This window comes from Panthera uncia (genome assembly GCF_023721935.1).
Source record: "Panthera uncia isolate 11264 chromosome C1 unlocalized genomic scaffold, Puncia_PCG_1.0 HiC_scaffold_3, whole genome shotgun sequence".
NCBI lineage: Eukaryota > Metazoa > Chordata > Mammalia > Carnivora > Felidae > Panthera > Panthera uncia.
The window spans coordinates 57,379,059-57,396,425 of record NW_026057584.1 but is presented as its reverse complement, the minus strand read 5'-3'; the positions used below and the strand labels follow the sequence as shown (position 1 = coordinate 57,396,425).

The 17,367-nt window shown below is 44.4% G+C and overlaps 1 non-coding gene across 1 annotated transcript; it reads left to right on the top strand.

Moving 5' to 3' along the window:
• The first annotated feature begins 11,223 nt into the window (after positions 1-11,223).
• LOC125912028 (U1 spliceosomal RNA) lies at positions 11,224-11,385 on the top strand. Its single transcript, XR_007454594.1, has one exon. It is a non-coding gene; the product is annotated as a U1 spliceosomal RNA (small nuclear RNA).
• Positions 11,386-17,367: the final 5,982 nt, after the last annotated feature.

Below are 17,367 nucleotides of genomic sequence, written 5' to 3'. Positions count from 1 at the left end.
CTAAAAAAAAAAAAAAAAAAAAAAAGAAGACGTCCTGAGCTGAGCTGTTTGTGCTCGCGCCTCGTCTGACAACAAAAGCGTTGGGGGGTTTCCACGCCAAGCGGCCCTCCAGTCCTCTGCGGACACCAGCGGGGGTGTCCTACAATTTGACTCAGTTCTGGTGCTAACTGCCTGGAGTTGATCAGCCTGGTCCCGGTTGCCCCCTGTACTTCCGATTGGCCATACATCGGGGGCTTCTCACGACTCCCTCTTTGGGTTTGATCCTTTGCTGCAACAGTTCACAGAACTTAGGAAAGCGCTTTACTTGCTGCTACGGCTTGACTGCCAAAGATACAAGTGTGGAACATCCAGATGGAAGAGATGTGTAGGGCGAGGTTATACGGGAAGGGGTGCGGAGCTTCTGAGCCCTCTCTGGGCGCGGGACCATCCCAGCGCCTCCAAGTGCTCGCCAACCCGGAAGCTCCCACGGTTTAGGGTTTTTTACAGAGGTGTCGTTAAGTGGGCATGATCGTTTCCATCCCCCGTCGTTGGGGACGAACTCAATCTCCAGCATACAAAAGAAGCTCTTACGACCCCAGAGATTCCAAAGGTTTTAGAAACCGTCTGCCAGGAACCGGTGGCAAAGACCAGATGGCTTTCCCTGTGGTACTGCTGAAGACACGGTTTATCTGTGGCATCCAGGTCTCGCTCGTATTTCTTTATTCCAAGGGACTGGGCAGACTTTTTAAAAATCGGAGACCCTTTTTGGGGTACTCCTTCCTGGCTCTGCCTTGTCATCTCAGGTACTAGGAGAGGCTGTCACCTTCCTTCCACTGTCGGGGGCCACATGCTGGGGCCCCTCCACCCCCATGTGGAGGCGTGAGCTTACCTTCATCAGAGGAAGCCCTCGGTGGTTCACAGAGGACCGAGGGCCCCATCGCTGGTTTCCAGGCAGGCGTATTAGGGACTGACACTTCTATCATTCAACCTCTCCATCAAAACAGATTAAGGCTTTTGCGTCACACAATCCTGGGAAGCCCTGCGTGCTCCCGGTTTTGCACCGGTCGCTTGTCTCCTGCCAGGTGTCATGGAATCTCCTCTGGCCTGTGTGTGACCTGACCCTACCCTGAAGGCAACTTGGTAGGTGCTGCCTCTATGCCCGGCCCCTGGTTTGTTCTAGGCTAGAGTCTTGACCAGAGATGAGTAACCTACTTAGTTCTTTCTCTCGGGGTTCTGCGTTTTGAGAACCTGACCACAGGAGGCAGAGACCTCTGCAAATCAGAACCATTCTCCAATCCCAGCTCTGAGGCTCTGATTTGTTCCCCAAGGACAGCTGATAACCTCGTGTCTCTTCCTCCTCTCAAATTAGCCTCCCTAAAGTGAGGATTCGGGGCCCTCTTGGGTTACTTCGCTGGTGGGAGCTTATCCGGTAACGGATGGCGGTATTTTCCCAGCAGCAATTTGCTGTGACAGGGCCTAATCCTCCAAAGCATGGCCGCAGCCTTGTGCTGTTGTAAAAGGCGCTCAGTATGGAGGTGGTTTTTATCCCCCCTCATTTTCATTGTTGCGTGACCAGAAAGTTGACATCTGAGTCCCAGCCCCTCGCGCAGCCTAGAAAGCCGAGCCCACGCAAGGAAGCCTTCAGCTCCAGCAACAGGCACCTTGGTGATTGGGACCCTTTTTAATTCCTGCCCCAGGCTTCTTGCCAGCTCTCTGTCAATCTTCATGGCTTCTCCAGTGCCAAGGTCTGTCGCAACGTAGCCCTTCCCTCCTCTTCAGGCGAAGGTGTGTGGGAAGTGCAGTTAGAAGCCAGTTTGCCACACATGGGTCAAGTTCAGGGTCCCACCGGGACAAGTGTCCGGGATGTGGGAGCCGTTCATTTTTCCTTCTATTTTAAACTCTGGCCGGGCAGGAACAAATGGTCTGTCGCCTGTGGTCTCGGGTGCAGCACCTTGCCTAAAAGCTCAGTAAATATTTGTGGAATTAAATTTAAATAAATCTGTAGCAGCAGGACGCCCTGCGTAACACCTGTAATCGTCACCCACCATTCGAGAAAGGGCGATGTCGAGGGAAGATGGAGGCAGCCCCGGCATGCTGTAACCCTGGACAGAAGGCAGTCTGGTGAATGTGCAAACCCTAGTTACTGGCCAGGATTGGAAAACCATACTTCCTGCTCGCAGGGTAGGATCCCCCTTTCCCTTCTGCAGCCCCAGGCGATCTCCTCTACCTTCTTCAAAGTATTCAATGCCGCCTGCTTCTTTGCAACAAACTCATATTTTACGAACTCTGTGTGACCTCGGGTGAATTAATCGAATCTTTCTGGGCCTCAGCTTCCTCGTCTATATTACTGGTATGGCAATGGCACTGACCTTGAGGGGTTGTCGCAGAGGGGTTTCATCATCAGTGATGAAAAGTATAATGAACTTAAAAATGCCTGGCATACAGTAAGCATTTAATAAATGTTATTTGCTATAATTCTTCCGGTCAATGCCGCAGTGATGATCATCGGGCTGGGGTCTGAGCCCCTCCTCTCCCTACCCCTCCACCCCCACACTCTGATCTTCCATGGCTCTCTGATTCTTCAGGTGACAGTGTTTGGAGGCGACAGACCCTGTGGGTAAGGGCTGTGTGCTGGCTGGAGTGGCCCTGGAATGATGGGGGTGTGATGTAAAAGCTGAGGCTACCGCTTTATTTTCCTCAATTTTGGTTCATAGTGGGGCCAGTTCAGCACTACAGGGGTTTCAAAGGAGGGTATTAAGTAGGTGCCTCGCAGCATTTCCAAATTGAGGTTTTCAAAGCTATAAGTTGCTTACCAATATGCTTCTCTTGAGAAATTATGTATTTGGAAAAACTGCTTGGGAAATTCTGCCCCTGCACCTTCTGGAATGTTCTGTATTCTCAGCATCCCCATGCTGTGGACTTACCTTATGGATTAAAATGCCTTTTGGCGAAGTTTTCTAATTAATCACCAATTATACTCTTGGGGAGGATTTAAGGGAGACCTGTGTTTTATTTTATTTTATTTTTTTTACTTTTATTGAGGCCAGCTCCATTGTTTTAGAAGGATCAATTATATTTCTGTGATTTGAAAACAAAACAAAACCCAAAATGCTTTGCCACGAAGCACATGGAACTCTGGCACGGAAAATGGAGACAACAGTCCTAAGTGATTGGATTGTGGCTTCTGATGGCGTGATCGGACTCCACTGTTCTCAGCAGGAGGAGGGGCAGTGCCAGGCGCCTTTCCCCCTGTCCTGTTGGAGCACATTTAGGGGCACGCTCAGTCCCGAAGCTTCCAGAATGGATGTGTTTTCCATTCCTGTTGAGAGGCAGTGGTTTGTAAATATTGTGAGAAACCCAGAATGAAAAGGTTAAACTAGTACATTTTGGCTGGATGAGGATTAATTAGGAGATGATTTGCAAGGACTATTATTTGTGTGCTACATTTACTGACCTTTCTCCCCCCTGCGTAGGATGAAGCTCTGTGCTCTGTGCTCATTATCCTTAAATGTTTCCTTTTCTCTGTATCATCACCCCATTCATTTTATTTGGTAGTTTTAAAATGCAGCAATTTGGAGCAGTAGGCTTCGCTGATTCTTGGGAATTGAACATTTAGCAGGTACAGCTATGCAGGCCTTAGGAAGAGTCTTTATGGTCATTGGGAGCTCTCTGGCACTAAGATTGGGTTCCCAGTCCAGGCTGGCAAGGATCCCAGCAGATACCCTCCAGTGCTCTGTGGGTGGCAGGCACGGCTGAAGGCCTTACAAACAAGTTTTAAAACAATGATCTATTCGGTTGATTAATTTTTTTGATTAACGGGAGGCCTTTTTCACTTATTTCTGTTTTCTTTGTCAGCCTTTGGACCAACTGTCACTTGGTTGCTGCTGTTATCAACCTTAAAAATACAATAGCCAGGTATTTTACTAGCAAAATGAGTTTATTCGGGAAATAACAGAGGAAAGGCAATTTGGGGCAAGGAAACTACGGTGATCCATAGGCAGGCCCTGAGAACAAAGGAGAGGGGCTTGCTCTGATGGAGGAGAGGAGGAAACTGCGGAGGGTTGCTTTGAAGAACAGTTCATTGGCTAAGAACAAGAGCTTGAAGTTGGGGCAGTTTCTCATTGGCCACAAGCTGTGGTGAGCCCATTGTTGCTGGGGCAGGGAGGGGTCTTCCTTCTTTTTCTTAAAAGCATGAGATGAAATTTCTAGGTGAAAAAATGTCCTCCCTTGTCAAGATAATTCGTATCTTCTTTCTACTGGTTATGCCTGCTGCAAGGAGTGCCATGTGTGTGAGAGCGCCCCCTTCAGGGATTCCCGACTCTGTTTTTTGAAGGAGGCTTCCTTTATTTGTTTTCACCTGTCTGCGGAGAAGAGGCTGGGGGCGAGGAAGATTTCAAGGTGAGGCCTGGGTGTGTCTTCTGAGATTGCCTAACTCGGCTTTGTCTAAGCGTCCTACAAAATTCACAAGTCGCTTTTGCCTCCAGGGTCACCAAAATGGCGGACAAGAGCCAGGGAAGAGGTGAGGACTGGGAACTTGAGCAGGAGGGGCATGCAGGCCAGGCAATTCTGCTGCTTCTAGCCTGAGGTGATTGATGGAAGAAGTAAGCAGGAAAGGAGAAGGTCCCTCTTGGTTTCCGAGTGCTCGTGTCCAGAGTTGTGGAGTCCAGGATAAGGATAACTGTGGTATGAAGGCGAAAAGCACAGTTGAATCGTTTCCTCCTGTGGTCTTTCGTTGACCCCTCGCTCTTCCACTCCAATCATTCTGCTTCTTATCATCTAATGATTTGAAAAAAGGACGTTTGAACTCAAAAAGCAGAGGAAACAGCTTTTTTGACTGTTGGACATATTTTCTCCATTTGCTTCAGGCTAGAAAGTCTGCTTGAAAAAAACCACGAGAGGGCACCTGGGTGGCTCAGTGGGTTAAGCATCCAACTCTTGGTTTTGGCTCAGTCGTGGATCTCATGGTTTCCTGAATTTGAGCCCTGCCTCAGGCTCCGTGCTGCCGGCGTCGAGGCTGCTTGTGATTCTCTCTTTCTGCCCCCCTCTCTCTGCTCCTCCCCGACGCATACTGTCTCTGTCTCTCTCAAAATAAATAAGTAAACTTTAAAAGAAATTATGAGAGGGCAAGAGGAGCTAGAAATAAGGACTAAAACGAGAATCCGTGGTTTTGTTTCGGTTTCATCGAGCTCTGTCTATTCTGCTTTTAAGCGAAGCTTAATTTAAATATGTAAATCTTGATTGAAAAAAGACATGATTTAAGAATTCGAAAACAAGTTGTGTGAAAGCGTTCATCATATTTTAGACCGCAATCCCTTGGTGTGTTATAAGTATGAATTAATTATCGAGGAAACAATTTACATCCAACTTCCCAAGAGTATGTCTAATTGTGGGAAGTGTGCTACCTTAAGACGGTGAAGGTGGGATGCCCTGAAGGTTTGCCCAAGCCCTTAGCGCATGTAGAGATGTTCAGTAACTACTGAATCCCAATCAGGATGCCTTGACTCTTTGGACTGCTCTGCATTGCTGAATTTTAAATTGCTACCTGCTGACAAGGCAACGTTGAAGGCGAGGGGCAAGTCTCAGTATCAGCAGTAGCTGGACGAGCTTTGATAGGACTAAGAGAGATGCAGTTTCCAGGGCTCTGACATTTCATTCTCGTGTTATATAGCAGCTATAAAAAAGTCACTAGCGTTTTCCTGTCTTCCTTACTGATCCACACCAGTAATAGGAGAAATGAGGGTCCCAGCCTCATGCCTAATTTGGTAGCTTACCTGGTGAAAGGAGCCATGAGATACCGCGGCAATAGGGCTCACGTCAGCAGCTCACCCAAGCAGAAGTTCCCCGCGGAGGCGGCTGAAATCCCCAAGCGTTTCATGTGAAGGCCCCTTTCCTGAAAAACTCAGTATGAATGATTACTGAAGGCCGTTTCTAAAGTTATTTCTATAATGTGCATTTGCCGAAAATGGAAGAAATGAAAGATGCTAATGTTCGAATATTAGGAAGCTCGATATTGTACACATCAGGACATTTCACATTGAACTTAATGAGTCACCCAAGTGTTCAGTGACCAGTTGCTTTCTTAAACTTGGAGACTAATTTTTTTTTTTTTCTTATGGAGGAGTCGACTCGGTACATGGCTTAATATGGAAGATATTACAGCACTGAAAATATTACTGATGCAGATTTTATTCCCAGACCATTGAGTCTATTTAGATATGTCATACTCATAAAAGCTCATGTTTATTGAAGAGGGTTATTAAATTTACCGTAAGATTTCATAAAGACCCTTTTAGGTGAAAAATGCAGGTAGAAGGGTTTGAGTGGATGCTTTATAAACCTTTTACGAGTCAAAAAAAAAAGTTCTAAATGCAAATGTATTTTGTGGAAAGTAAAAGCAATTTGTTTTTCTCATTAGGTGCCAGATAGTCAGCTAACGTGAGGATGACAGATTTTGAGATCTATGAAATCAGAGCCAACTTTCTTTAACAGAGGACCGCTAGCTGCTTGCGTCCTCTATCAAAATGAGCATCCCATTCTAAGGTTAGGTACAGATATACAAATGTCTGCCTAGTTTTGGAATGGTTCTGTTTGAACCCTGGATGTATTATTGAGAGGACTGCAATACATTTAGTTTAACACACACACACACACACACACACACACACACTCATGCGTGCACAGGCATGCACACACACACTGTTACAGAATACACTGTAATTAAAGATATTCATCACTGTGTTCATTTGAACCGGTACAATAAGAGTATCTCACACTGTTTCTCTTCATTACTATGCAAGGCCAGAGCTTATATTTCTTGATTTGGAATGATGCCAGAGAGTCATTTCAATATTTGAGCTTTATACGTTATTATTAATCATGATGATGATGCACTTTTCAATATTCATGGTACTTCACAACAATTTTTATTAGCTCTTTCTCCTAACAGCTGAATCAGGTCAAGAAAAAATTACTACTACTCTGTTGCAGGTGAAGAAACAGAGGCACAGAGAGATACATGACTTGTGGGTCACACGCGGATCATTGACAGAGCTGGTATAAAAAGCCACAATCATATATTTACCTTCTGACACTGGGGCTTTTCTCACAAATTCTCTTTCTCTCTCTCTCTGAGAATAAATTTTTCATATGAAAAGTTTGAGATCTATTTGGGAAGCTTAAAAAATACCACTGGTGGGGCACCTTTGTGGCTCAGTCGGTTAAGCATCCAACTTGGGCTCAGGTCATGATCTCGCGTTTCGTGAGCTTGAGCCCCGCATCAGGGTCTGTGCTGACAGCTCAGAGCCTGGAGCCTGCTTCGGATTCTGTGTCTCCCTCTTTCTCTGCCCCTTCTCTGCTTGCGCTCTGTCTCTGTCTGTCTGTCTGTCTCTCTCTCTCAAAAATAAACATTAAAAAAAATTTAAAAAATACCACTAACAGTGTTGGGCACATAATGGGTTTTCAATAAATATTAGCTAAAGAAATGTACAAATATCCACTGGTGGTTCAAAGCATAAGATTTTAAAAATCATGCTTTGTGTAAAAGTAACATATTTTGACCTAATTAATGATAATTGGAATAGGACACCAGTTAGGGGGTAAGTTGGATATATTGCCTGTTTCAGAGTTAAGTGATAAATCACTGAAGGACAATAACGAGAGCATATGTCTCCAACAGCTTTTCAGAAAAGGTGTGATGTTCTAAATGTAAACTAGTGGGGACCAAAGAGGTAGTGAAGATTTATATGCTCTCTGTTGGCAGAAATAGATTTCTTTCCTTAGCCTAATAATGAGGATGCGTTACAAATGTTTATCCAGTAACCTCAGTTAAAATTATAAAACAAATGCACTATAATTAAAATGCCTACAAACCCCAAAGGGCCATCTCAACCTTAATATCATCAAGACTGTTTGCATCCCAGGAACCCACCTCTTCCCGGTAGATGGGGGAAACATAACAATGGGAATGCCATATAGTTTGGGGCCGCGGACAAGACAAGCACATGATCCTGTCAGTTAATCTGTACCCATCAAGTATCTTGGTGTTTCACTACCACATTGCTCTTGAAATGTCTGGGTCTGGTGTCTTGACAAACTCTAATTTAGGAGGTTTAAATATAATTCACTCAATTTTTACTCAAAAGGTATGTAACATTATGGGTGATCTTTCTTTAAAATTATGCTGTGCAGTTACATCCCTGTTCAAAGAAAGTGTCTAATCCGCAGGAGGAACACTGAGCCCTGTGGCGTACGGAACAATCTTTGCTCATTGCTTCCTGCTGTAATGATGGGGCAAAACGGATGCTGCAGCAGAAGAGAGTAGGATAGACGTTTGTCTCTGTTTCGACGTTCAGTTTTTATGGAAGTACAGTTCCCGTACAACGTTATGTTACTTTCAGTCTGTTTTTAGGCTGTCTATCAGATCATTCCTCCTGGGGCCCACTTTTTGACACTTCTTGGATTTTGAATCACTTGGCACAATTAAACAAGCCAATTTTCAGTTTATTTTTAAAGGTATTATCATCGGTCGTGCTGGGAATCAGAATTCCAAGCTTAACACAACCCGTGTGCATGCAACGAAAATGTTTTCTAACTAGACTTGCTTGTTTGGACCCAATTCCTACCCTTAACCCTGTTTGAATCACCTTTAGCAGTGGACTGAGCAACCCTGGACCAAACAACACAGCCTTTTTATGCCTGAACATTTGGTGGATCCAGAGCACTTGAGATAGTCCTGTCTTTTTTTTTTTTTTTTTCCTTTCAATTTTTAAAAAATGCTTATTTTTGAGAAGGCGGACAGGGGCAGAGAGAGACTGAGACACAGGATCCGGAGCAGGCTCCAGCTTCCCAGCCGTCAGCAGAGAGCCCGATGCGGGGCTCAAACCCACGAACCACGAGATCGTGACCGGAGCCGAAGTCAGAGGCCTAACCGACTGAGCCACCCAGGCGCCCCTAGGTAGCCTTGTCTTCATGGGGGCAATGCTATGTTACACCCTCATGTTCAATTTGGGGCTTCATTCAGCAAATGCTTATTGTGTGTGAGGCATAGCAGTGAATCGGCTAAGACCTCAGGATAGAATCCTTAAAACTAGCATCTGCTGTACTCTCATTAATTAAATATGTTGACTTGAGTTTGGGATGGCCTGACCCTGAAATCCTGGAGGAGAGATCCCACTCTGCTGACACTGGCAGCTTGAGAAGAGCCACACTGATATAAGGCAGCAAGGGTCACCCATAAAACAGGCATAGTAACAGCACTATGTTTATCACGTTCGGTAAAATGTTGGGCAAAGGAATGTATCCAGGCTTGTGTGACAGCAGAGTCTACTTGTCCCCGTCACCACATCATCTGCTTTGCCGGCAATACATTTCCAATGACTGAGCACATTATGCACAGTAGGTGGGATTAGAATGTTTTCAAGAAGCTTTAACGCCTTCCTATCTCGTGAATGGTTTCCTTAGGCAAATACTGATTTCAAAACGTGCTTCCCTAAGAGTACACTTATCGTGATGAGCACTGAGCAACGCATAGAATGGTTGAATCGCTCTGTTGTACACCTGAAACTAATATAACCCTGTCTCTTAATTATACTGGAATTAAAATGTAAAAATGTTTGCGCCTACACAGTTAAGGGGCAATCGCGTTAAATGGGTACTGAAACTCGAGTTTCTGCCGTTTGTTCAACCACCGTCTCTTCCCCCGCCGCCCGCACCCCACCCATGCTCAAAAGAAGAGAGAAATAAGATCGCGTTGACGCACAAAGAAAACAAAAACCAAACTCCCCAGATGATTTGGGTCACCTACTCTTGCAAAGACTTGTGGGCGCCCGCTCTCAAATCTGGAACCACTACGAACTAAAGGGAAGTTTGGCACCCCTCTCCCTCTCCCATTGACTATTTGCATAGTTGGAAATAACTTCAAATCGGTTAGACACTTGCAGTAAAATTGCCCTTTACTTTTCAAAACCTACAAATCATGGGGAGGGCTCTTTGCTGTTGTAATGATAACATGGCAAAATTTGAATGAAGAATGATAGCGACAACCGTAGCAATAATGATAGCTAATCTACAATGATCACATGCTGTGTGCTAGTTACTGTTCTGGGGGCTTTTGTGTTTTTACTCACAGAATGCAAGTAACTGTGAAGTAGGGAGTACAATTAGCCCCATTTTATGGAGGAGGACACTGACGTACGGGGGGGTTGGTAATTGTCTAGGATCACAGAGCTAGTAAGCGACAGAGCTGTGTTATGGACCCAGGCAGTCTGGCTCCAGACCTTGCATTCTTTTTTTTTTTTTTTTTTAATTTTTTTTTACTGTTTTATTTATTTTTGAGACAGGGAGAGACAGAGCATGAACAGGGGAGGGTCAGAGAGAGGGAGACACAGAATCTGAAACAGGCTCCAGGCTCTGAGCTGTCAGCATAGAGCCCGACGCAGGGCTCGAACTCATGGACCGCGAGATCATGACCTGAGCCGAAGTTGGCCACTTAACCGACTGAGCCACCCAGGCGCCTCTCCAGACCTTGCATTCTTAAATACGCAACTATATATACCCTTTTTGTGAAATGATTCAAGTACCTTGTTTTGCTTATGTTTTCCTAATCCGGTAGCTGACAACGCGAAACATCTACATGCATGCTTGTCTCTTTTGGGCTTCGTCTTTCTGGCTGAAAAATTTCCCTTTTGTATACGCGCACCCGGTAAGAAAGCAAAACCGTGCGAAGGATCCAGTGTGAAGGATGTCTCTCGCCCAGTTGCAATCCCTTCCCTTTCCCTGGCCAGAGGCAAACCTTGTCCCCAGTTGCTTGCGCCTCCTCCCGGGGATATGCTGTGCCCATAGAAGCTTATATTTCAAATCCCTTTAAAAAAAGGGGTTGAAGTTCCTGAACAGACAGTTTTAAACAACAGCCGGCTCACATCAGTGACACAAACGTGTCCTGGAAAACCAAGAGCCCCAGACACTTCGACAGTCATATTCAGTTGGGCATATTGGCCGGGACACTCAAGTTTATGCTGTCCCCCGCTCATGGGAAGCACGGCTAAGAAGGTTATACATGTGACATGTTTAGTCCACCGGGACCCAGGTAGACACCGTGCTCAGAACCCTTGGCCATTTGCTTCTTACAGCACCACCGACTAGTGCCAGCAGGACCCGCTTCAAAGACAGTCTGTCCCAGAAGAAACACACACATTTTTTTTTTTTTCCAGTGGGGGCACCAAATTCTAGCTGAGATGAGGACGTGGCATATTTCCCCGGCAGGGGAGATACCGTCATCACAAAGGTAGTGTTCCCAGGGCGAGGCTTACCCATGGCACGACGGGTAAGCTGCTGACCTCTGCAGTTTACCCAGAGGTGGGAAACTCGACTGCATCGTTTGTGGTGGGGGACCGTGTTCACACTTCAAAAAGATGGTGTATCTATGTGTCCAAATCAAGGTAGAAATATGAGAGTTTGACAAACAATGCTTGCTGTTTTAAAAAAGTACATTTTCACTGATCTAGCCAGCCCACCTCTAGAAATGTATCCGAAGGCTTAGGCTACATAGTTGCTCCTGACAGCCAGCTGGGGACAAACCAAAATAACCAGCCGACCACCACACTCGGTGAAATAAATTGCGTTAAAGAAAATGAAAAGAATATTAAGTGGCATAAAAAGTTGCTTCTAATACACAGCTAAGTACAAAGAGCAATATGTAGGGAGAGTGTATACCAAGCAACGTTGTTTATTGGAAATGGGGAGTGTAATAAGACAGACCATGGGTGAGGGCTAGTGGAATGATTTACAAAAATATTAACCTTTTCTAGGCGGTAATAGGCAATTTAATGGAGGCTTTTCAGTGCTTATGTAAAATCTAAGAAACTTAACAGTGAATGCTTTTTAGCTGTATTGAAAATAAAACAAAAAGATTTTTTAAAAACTTAAGAATAATTAACTCTTGAAGAAACCGGTTATAGAGTATTTACCAACCAGTCATTGAAACAGTTTTTTCTTGGTTATAATCTAACATTTTTTCGAACATCTGCTAGCTTGTCTGTCTCCTACCTTTGAAATTGAATGCCTTCATGATCCACTGATTAAAATAACATGTGACCCCTTCACAATGTCTTCGGATTCTTATCTGGCAGGCAATTATTGTTTTTAATTTAGATGTGTTGCCTGAGCTATGTTGAACAGTCCCCAGATTCTTCCAGTTTAGATCTGATGATAATAGTCATAGCCAACATTCCCTGGACTTTCACCTGTATCCTGAACCGGGAGAAGTACTTTACAAGTGGGATCTCGCTGAATCTCTAAGGGGCATGGACTATGACTATCTCCTCTTTACAGATGTGGAAACTGAGGCTCCAGGAGGTTAAGTAACATGCCCAAGGTTACAGAGTTGATAAAGTAGAAGAGCCATTATTCCAGAACTTGGGCTCTTAATCAGGATAAAAAGCTATGCTGCCATCTATAAGACTGTCCCATCTCAGATTTGATGATCGGAGGTTTTTAAAGCAGCTTATAAATCCCATTTTGTAGACAATGACATTGAGCCAGGAAATGGGTGATGTGCCCGGGCTCAGAAAGATAATCCATAGAGAGGGAGATACAATCCCGCATCCCGTGGGTCTTGTCTCCGCATTCAGTGCTAACTCACTTTTCTGGAGAACATAAACCACCTCAGCGTCCTGCATGGCACTGTGATGAAATAACAAGAATGTGACTTTTGAACCACTCAATAATGGAGGAGATGGAAATCTTCCCACCTCGTCTTGCTCATTACCGATTGTGCACGCAACACTCGCCCATCAAGATCATTTTCAAAAGATGATTACTTCAGTGTGCCCAGGCCTGCAGGACATAAGTACATGGGCAGTGGTGGTAAGAGCTATAATTATTCTTAATGGGAAAATATGCAGGTAATGACTTGGATGATCATGTATCTGTAATGTATGAGTTCCAAAGCCCAATGAAGTAATTAAGCAATCTGCAAACATGCAGGGGTAAAAGCCTGAAATGAAAAAGAACCAGAATAATGTTCCTTTTGAATAACTGGCAACTTTCTGCAACAGAAGTCATAAACAGAAGAGCTCTTTCTTTGTGTGTGTGTGTGTGTGTGTGTGTGTGTGTGTGTGTGTGTAATTTCTATTTATCTTTGAGAGAGAGAGAGAGAGAGAGAGAGAGCGAGCAAGTCGGGGAGGGGTGGAGAGAGAGAGGGAGACACAGAATCCAAAGCAGGCTCCAGGTTCTGAGCTGTCAGCACAGAACCTGATGCGGGGCTTGAACTCACAAACCATGAGATCATGACCTGAGCCAAAGTTGGATGCTTAACCGACTGGGCCACCCAGGCACCCCCAGAGGAGCTCTTTTTAATCAATCTGTCCATATATCTACCTGTCTGTCCGTCCATCCATCCATGCATCCATCCATCCTGTTTGCCTGGTCGCATAGGAAAATATTTCTACATCTTAGAGTACTAAGTATTTGTTTGGGGCCAGTTTTTCCAACTTCTCAGTTCAAAGGATAGCCTTTGTTCTTTCTGGAACGTGAATTTGCATACAGTTTTATCCTCATCGAGTGCATTCAGTTCTCTGAGTCCCTCTCTTGCTCAAGAGCAGTAGCAGGAGAGAGCAGGAATAGTCCCCACGGACTGGAAGTTCTGAGTGTGAATTCTGTCTCCTCCACTTACTACATGGTTGGCCTTGGTAATGACTCTCTTCTTTAGGGTGATGATTCTTACCTCATGGGCGGGGTTCAAAGACTAGGAGAAAGTCTCCATCATGACAGAGCTGTGAGCTGTGAACCTATTAAATGTAACCATTATTATTATTAAAACAGGTTTCTTTTTCCCACTTTGTGAATGGAGACTTTGAGGCACAGTGATTTGTCCTAAGGTCTAGAACGGTTAGAGGCAGAAAACTCTTATTTTCTGCTTGTTTTGAGTACCAGGTGGTGTGTTCTTAAAATGACAACAAAAACAAAAAACAGAGAGAGAGAGAGAGAGAGAGAGAGAGAGAGAGAGGAAGAAAGAAAAAGAAGTGTTTGGTGGTTGATCTTGGGGATACATGATAAGCCTGGAGTTGTTCAGAGCATCAATAATAAAAGATTTTCTAACAATGGGCTCTTTCAAATGGTGGGGGTAGAGAAACTATTTGTAAACATGTAAACCAATCCAATCAAAGGGGGTCCTTTTGAGGATACTGAACCAATATATTAGTCTTCTGAAGGATTTATGGAGTAAAAGGCAGGGAGGAAATGGCCAGATTAGGGCTGTCCAGGGAGCCATTAGCAGCACTTACCGACTATTAAAGCACTCTGTCCTTAGAAAACAACAACAGAAATTTAGAGAGAAAGGGTTTTTTTTCCCCCTCCTCTTTGAAAACGCAAGCTCTCTGCTGCTTAAAGCAAAAATGTTGCTGTGAAGTTCGCAAGAGGTTGTCCCATGATTAATTCATGTTGTAGCTTTTAAGTTTCTGTGCAGTAGTGTCTTGGGTTATGATTTTGTCACTGTCACTAACTAAGCGGCTTCGGGCCAAATCAGGATTTTAAGCGGGGAGACCTTGAAAAGCCCACAGAAAATGTTGAGGGATGTTAGTGATGGCCCAGTAGGTGGCAGCCTTCCCTCTGAGTTAATGCCTTGCTGTTCCCTCGCTAGAGACTTGGGAGCAGAGGGGGTGGGGGAAGCTTCTGGCTTTATGTATTTAAACCAATTTCTTCCCTTTTTTTGAGGTGCCCTGGGGAAAACGGCAAGTCAGGAAGGTATGGCATTAAAATGTTTTTTCCCTGCTATTCATGTTGGATAATTGTATGCTGGCTTCTTAGATAAAGTGCCTCTTATTTAAGCTCGCATTGTTTTGTATAATGCCATGCTAAGATGCTGCATGTTCCTCCGTCTGTTGAATACTCTTACTATTTTGTTAACACTTTGTAAAAGACACTGGCTTTCTTTAGATAAAAAGGCAAGTGGGTGTACTACATGCGCAGATATAAACTGAATTTTTTGGGGGGGGGGGGAGTTTTGTTAATGTTTCTTTCCATCTGGGTAAAAAAACCCCACGAACTCCCCTCCCTACCAAGCTCTTGTGATCACTGACCTATGGTTTGTGGTTGTAGTTCCTCATGGAGCCTGGTGTCCTTACATTTCATTCTGAAGCTCGTACTCTCCAGCAGCCTGCAGGAGAACCCTTGCTCCATACCTTGTTGTCCCAGGGGAGGGTGGCTACTTTCTCTGCTGCATCTGAAGTTGTGGGTTCAGCCTCTCTGGCTAATCCACATGTCTTTATATTTCTTGGGTAAGGACAAGGAGAGAAGCTGAGCAGGTGGGGGAAAGAGAAGAACGAACATTCATCGATTCCTTACTTTATATCAGGCACTGTACTAGTTACAAATATTATCTCAATTCTTTTTTTAATTTATTTTTATTTACTTTTTAAAAATAATATTTTATTTTTTTAACGTTTTATTTTATGTTTGAGAGAGAGAGGGTGAGCACGTGTGTGAGCGGGGGCAGAGCAGAGAGAGGGGGGGACAGAGGATCCAAAGAGGGCTCTGTGCTGACAGTAGACAGCCCCATCCGGGCCTCAACCAAACTCATGAACCGTGAGATCATGACCGGCACTGAAGTCAGATACTTAACCTACTGAGCCACCCAGGTGCCCCTGTAATTCTTTTTTTTTTAAAGTTTATTCATTTATTTTGAGAGACAGCGGGGAAAGGGCAGAGAGAGAGGAAGAGAAAGAATCCCAAGCAAGCTTCCCACCGTTAGTGCAGAGCCCGACATGGAGCTCAATCCCACGAACCGCCAGATCATGATCTGAGCTGAAATCAAGGCCACCCAGGTGCCCCTCATGTAATTCTTAAATAAAGGGGTTGGAGCTCATGCGAATGGGATTTATACTATATTTATTTTAGGATGAGAAAACTGAGATCTCAAAGAAATTAAATAACCTGCGGAAGGTTACTCAGCTGGTAAGAGCTAGGACATGAAACCAAAGGTTGACATTGGGGATGTTCCAATTTATTTCTACTCCCCCCACTGCATTTTAAATATGCATTGTCATTTACCCTTAGGCTATGTAGAACAAGTGTTTCATCACCCCGCCTGTTTTGTGAATCCTTTTGCCCTAGTATGCTAAATGCATTTCATCTTCTTTAAAACCTTTAAGAACCAGAAATATGCAGTCCTGGCTCTCAACTTGAACCTAAGCTATATTTACTCCAGAATTCAGACTTGTGTGGGCATCTCTAGAGGATCTGGTGGGTTAATCTTTAAGGGTTGCTTTGCATGAGAAGGAGGAGGAGCCCAAATGTGGACAAAGACATGCCTACAGACTGGAGGGGAAGGGTTAGCAAGTAGTCTGTCTCTTAGGATCATTGAGCTCTGTCTGAGTGATAGAAATTATGGGGTAAAAATAAAATATGAAAGAGTCATTTGAAAACTCAGTAAGACATATGGAGCATTCTGTATTGGGGACTCATGTTATAAGCGAGGTCAGAAAGGTATAAAGCAGAAATGTTTCTTCATTTCCGGGCCATCCAGATGTACCGTGTCAGCCATATCAACTTTGACTTTGAATCTTTGGAGTGTCATTAGCAAAAGAGAACGGGCAGTCTTATCTTGGTGAGTGGGCTGCAGCCAGAGAAATGTTTCATAATTGTTGTTATGGTGGCGAATCAGGGAAACCCCAGTTATCCACAGAAGAAGTAAAGGCCAAAAGCTTTGTGTTGAGTTTAGGATTTTGAGGCAGAAGGCTCTGGCGTAGCCTCAAATGATACCAGGAGGGGCAGTTCTTACTTGATTTACTCAAAAGGCAACTCTAGTTCTCACCCATTTAATGGGTCTCTTGAGCTGAGATTCATGAGGAGGTAATGAGCAGACAAGAAATCTTGCTTAATTAGGTCTTCAGTTGATATTAACATGATATCAACATGATCTGTATTTCCTTTTATCCCCGCTTCCTGCCATCTAACCCACTTCTGAAGGGCAGAGTAATTAGTAGAAGAAAAGGGACAGACCTCATCCAGCCTTGGTGAAGAGAATATGGGTAATGCTTTTCCAAAAATAACTTTCAGAGGAGGAGGACATGATTGTTGTTGCCTTTAAGCCTTTGAAGACCTGTTTTATGAAAGAGGCATCGTACTTGTATTGTATACCTCAAGAGGTAGAACTTGGGCCACTGAGTAAAAGTTACAGGGAGAGAGACTTTAGCTCAGTGTAAGGGAGAACTTAGAGACTGTCAAAGCAATGCAGAGGTGGAGTGGGTTGCTTTAGAAGAGACTGAATTCTCTGCCGTTGGAGATGTCCGAGCAGATATCAGAAGCCACCTGGTGGGATTACCCGAGAAAGAGAGACTAGGAATGGTCAAAGTAGCTGACCTTTAATATTCTTTCCGAACTTGAGGTTCTGAG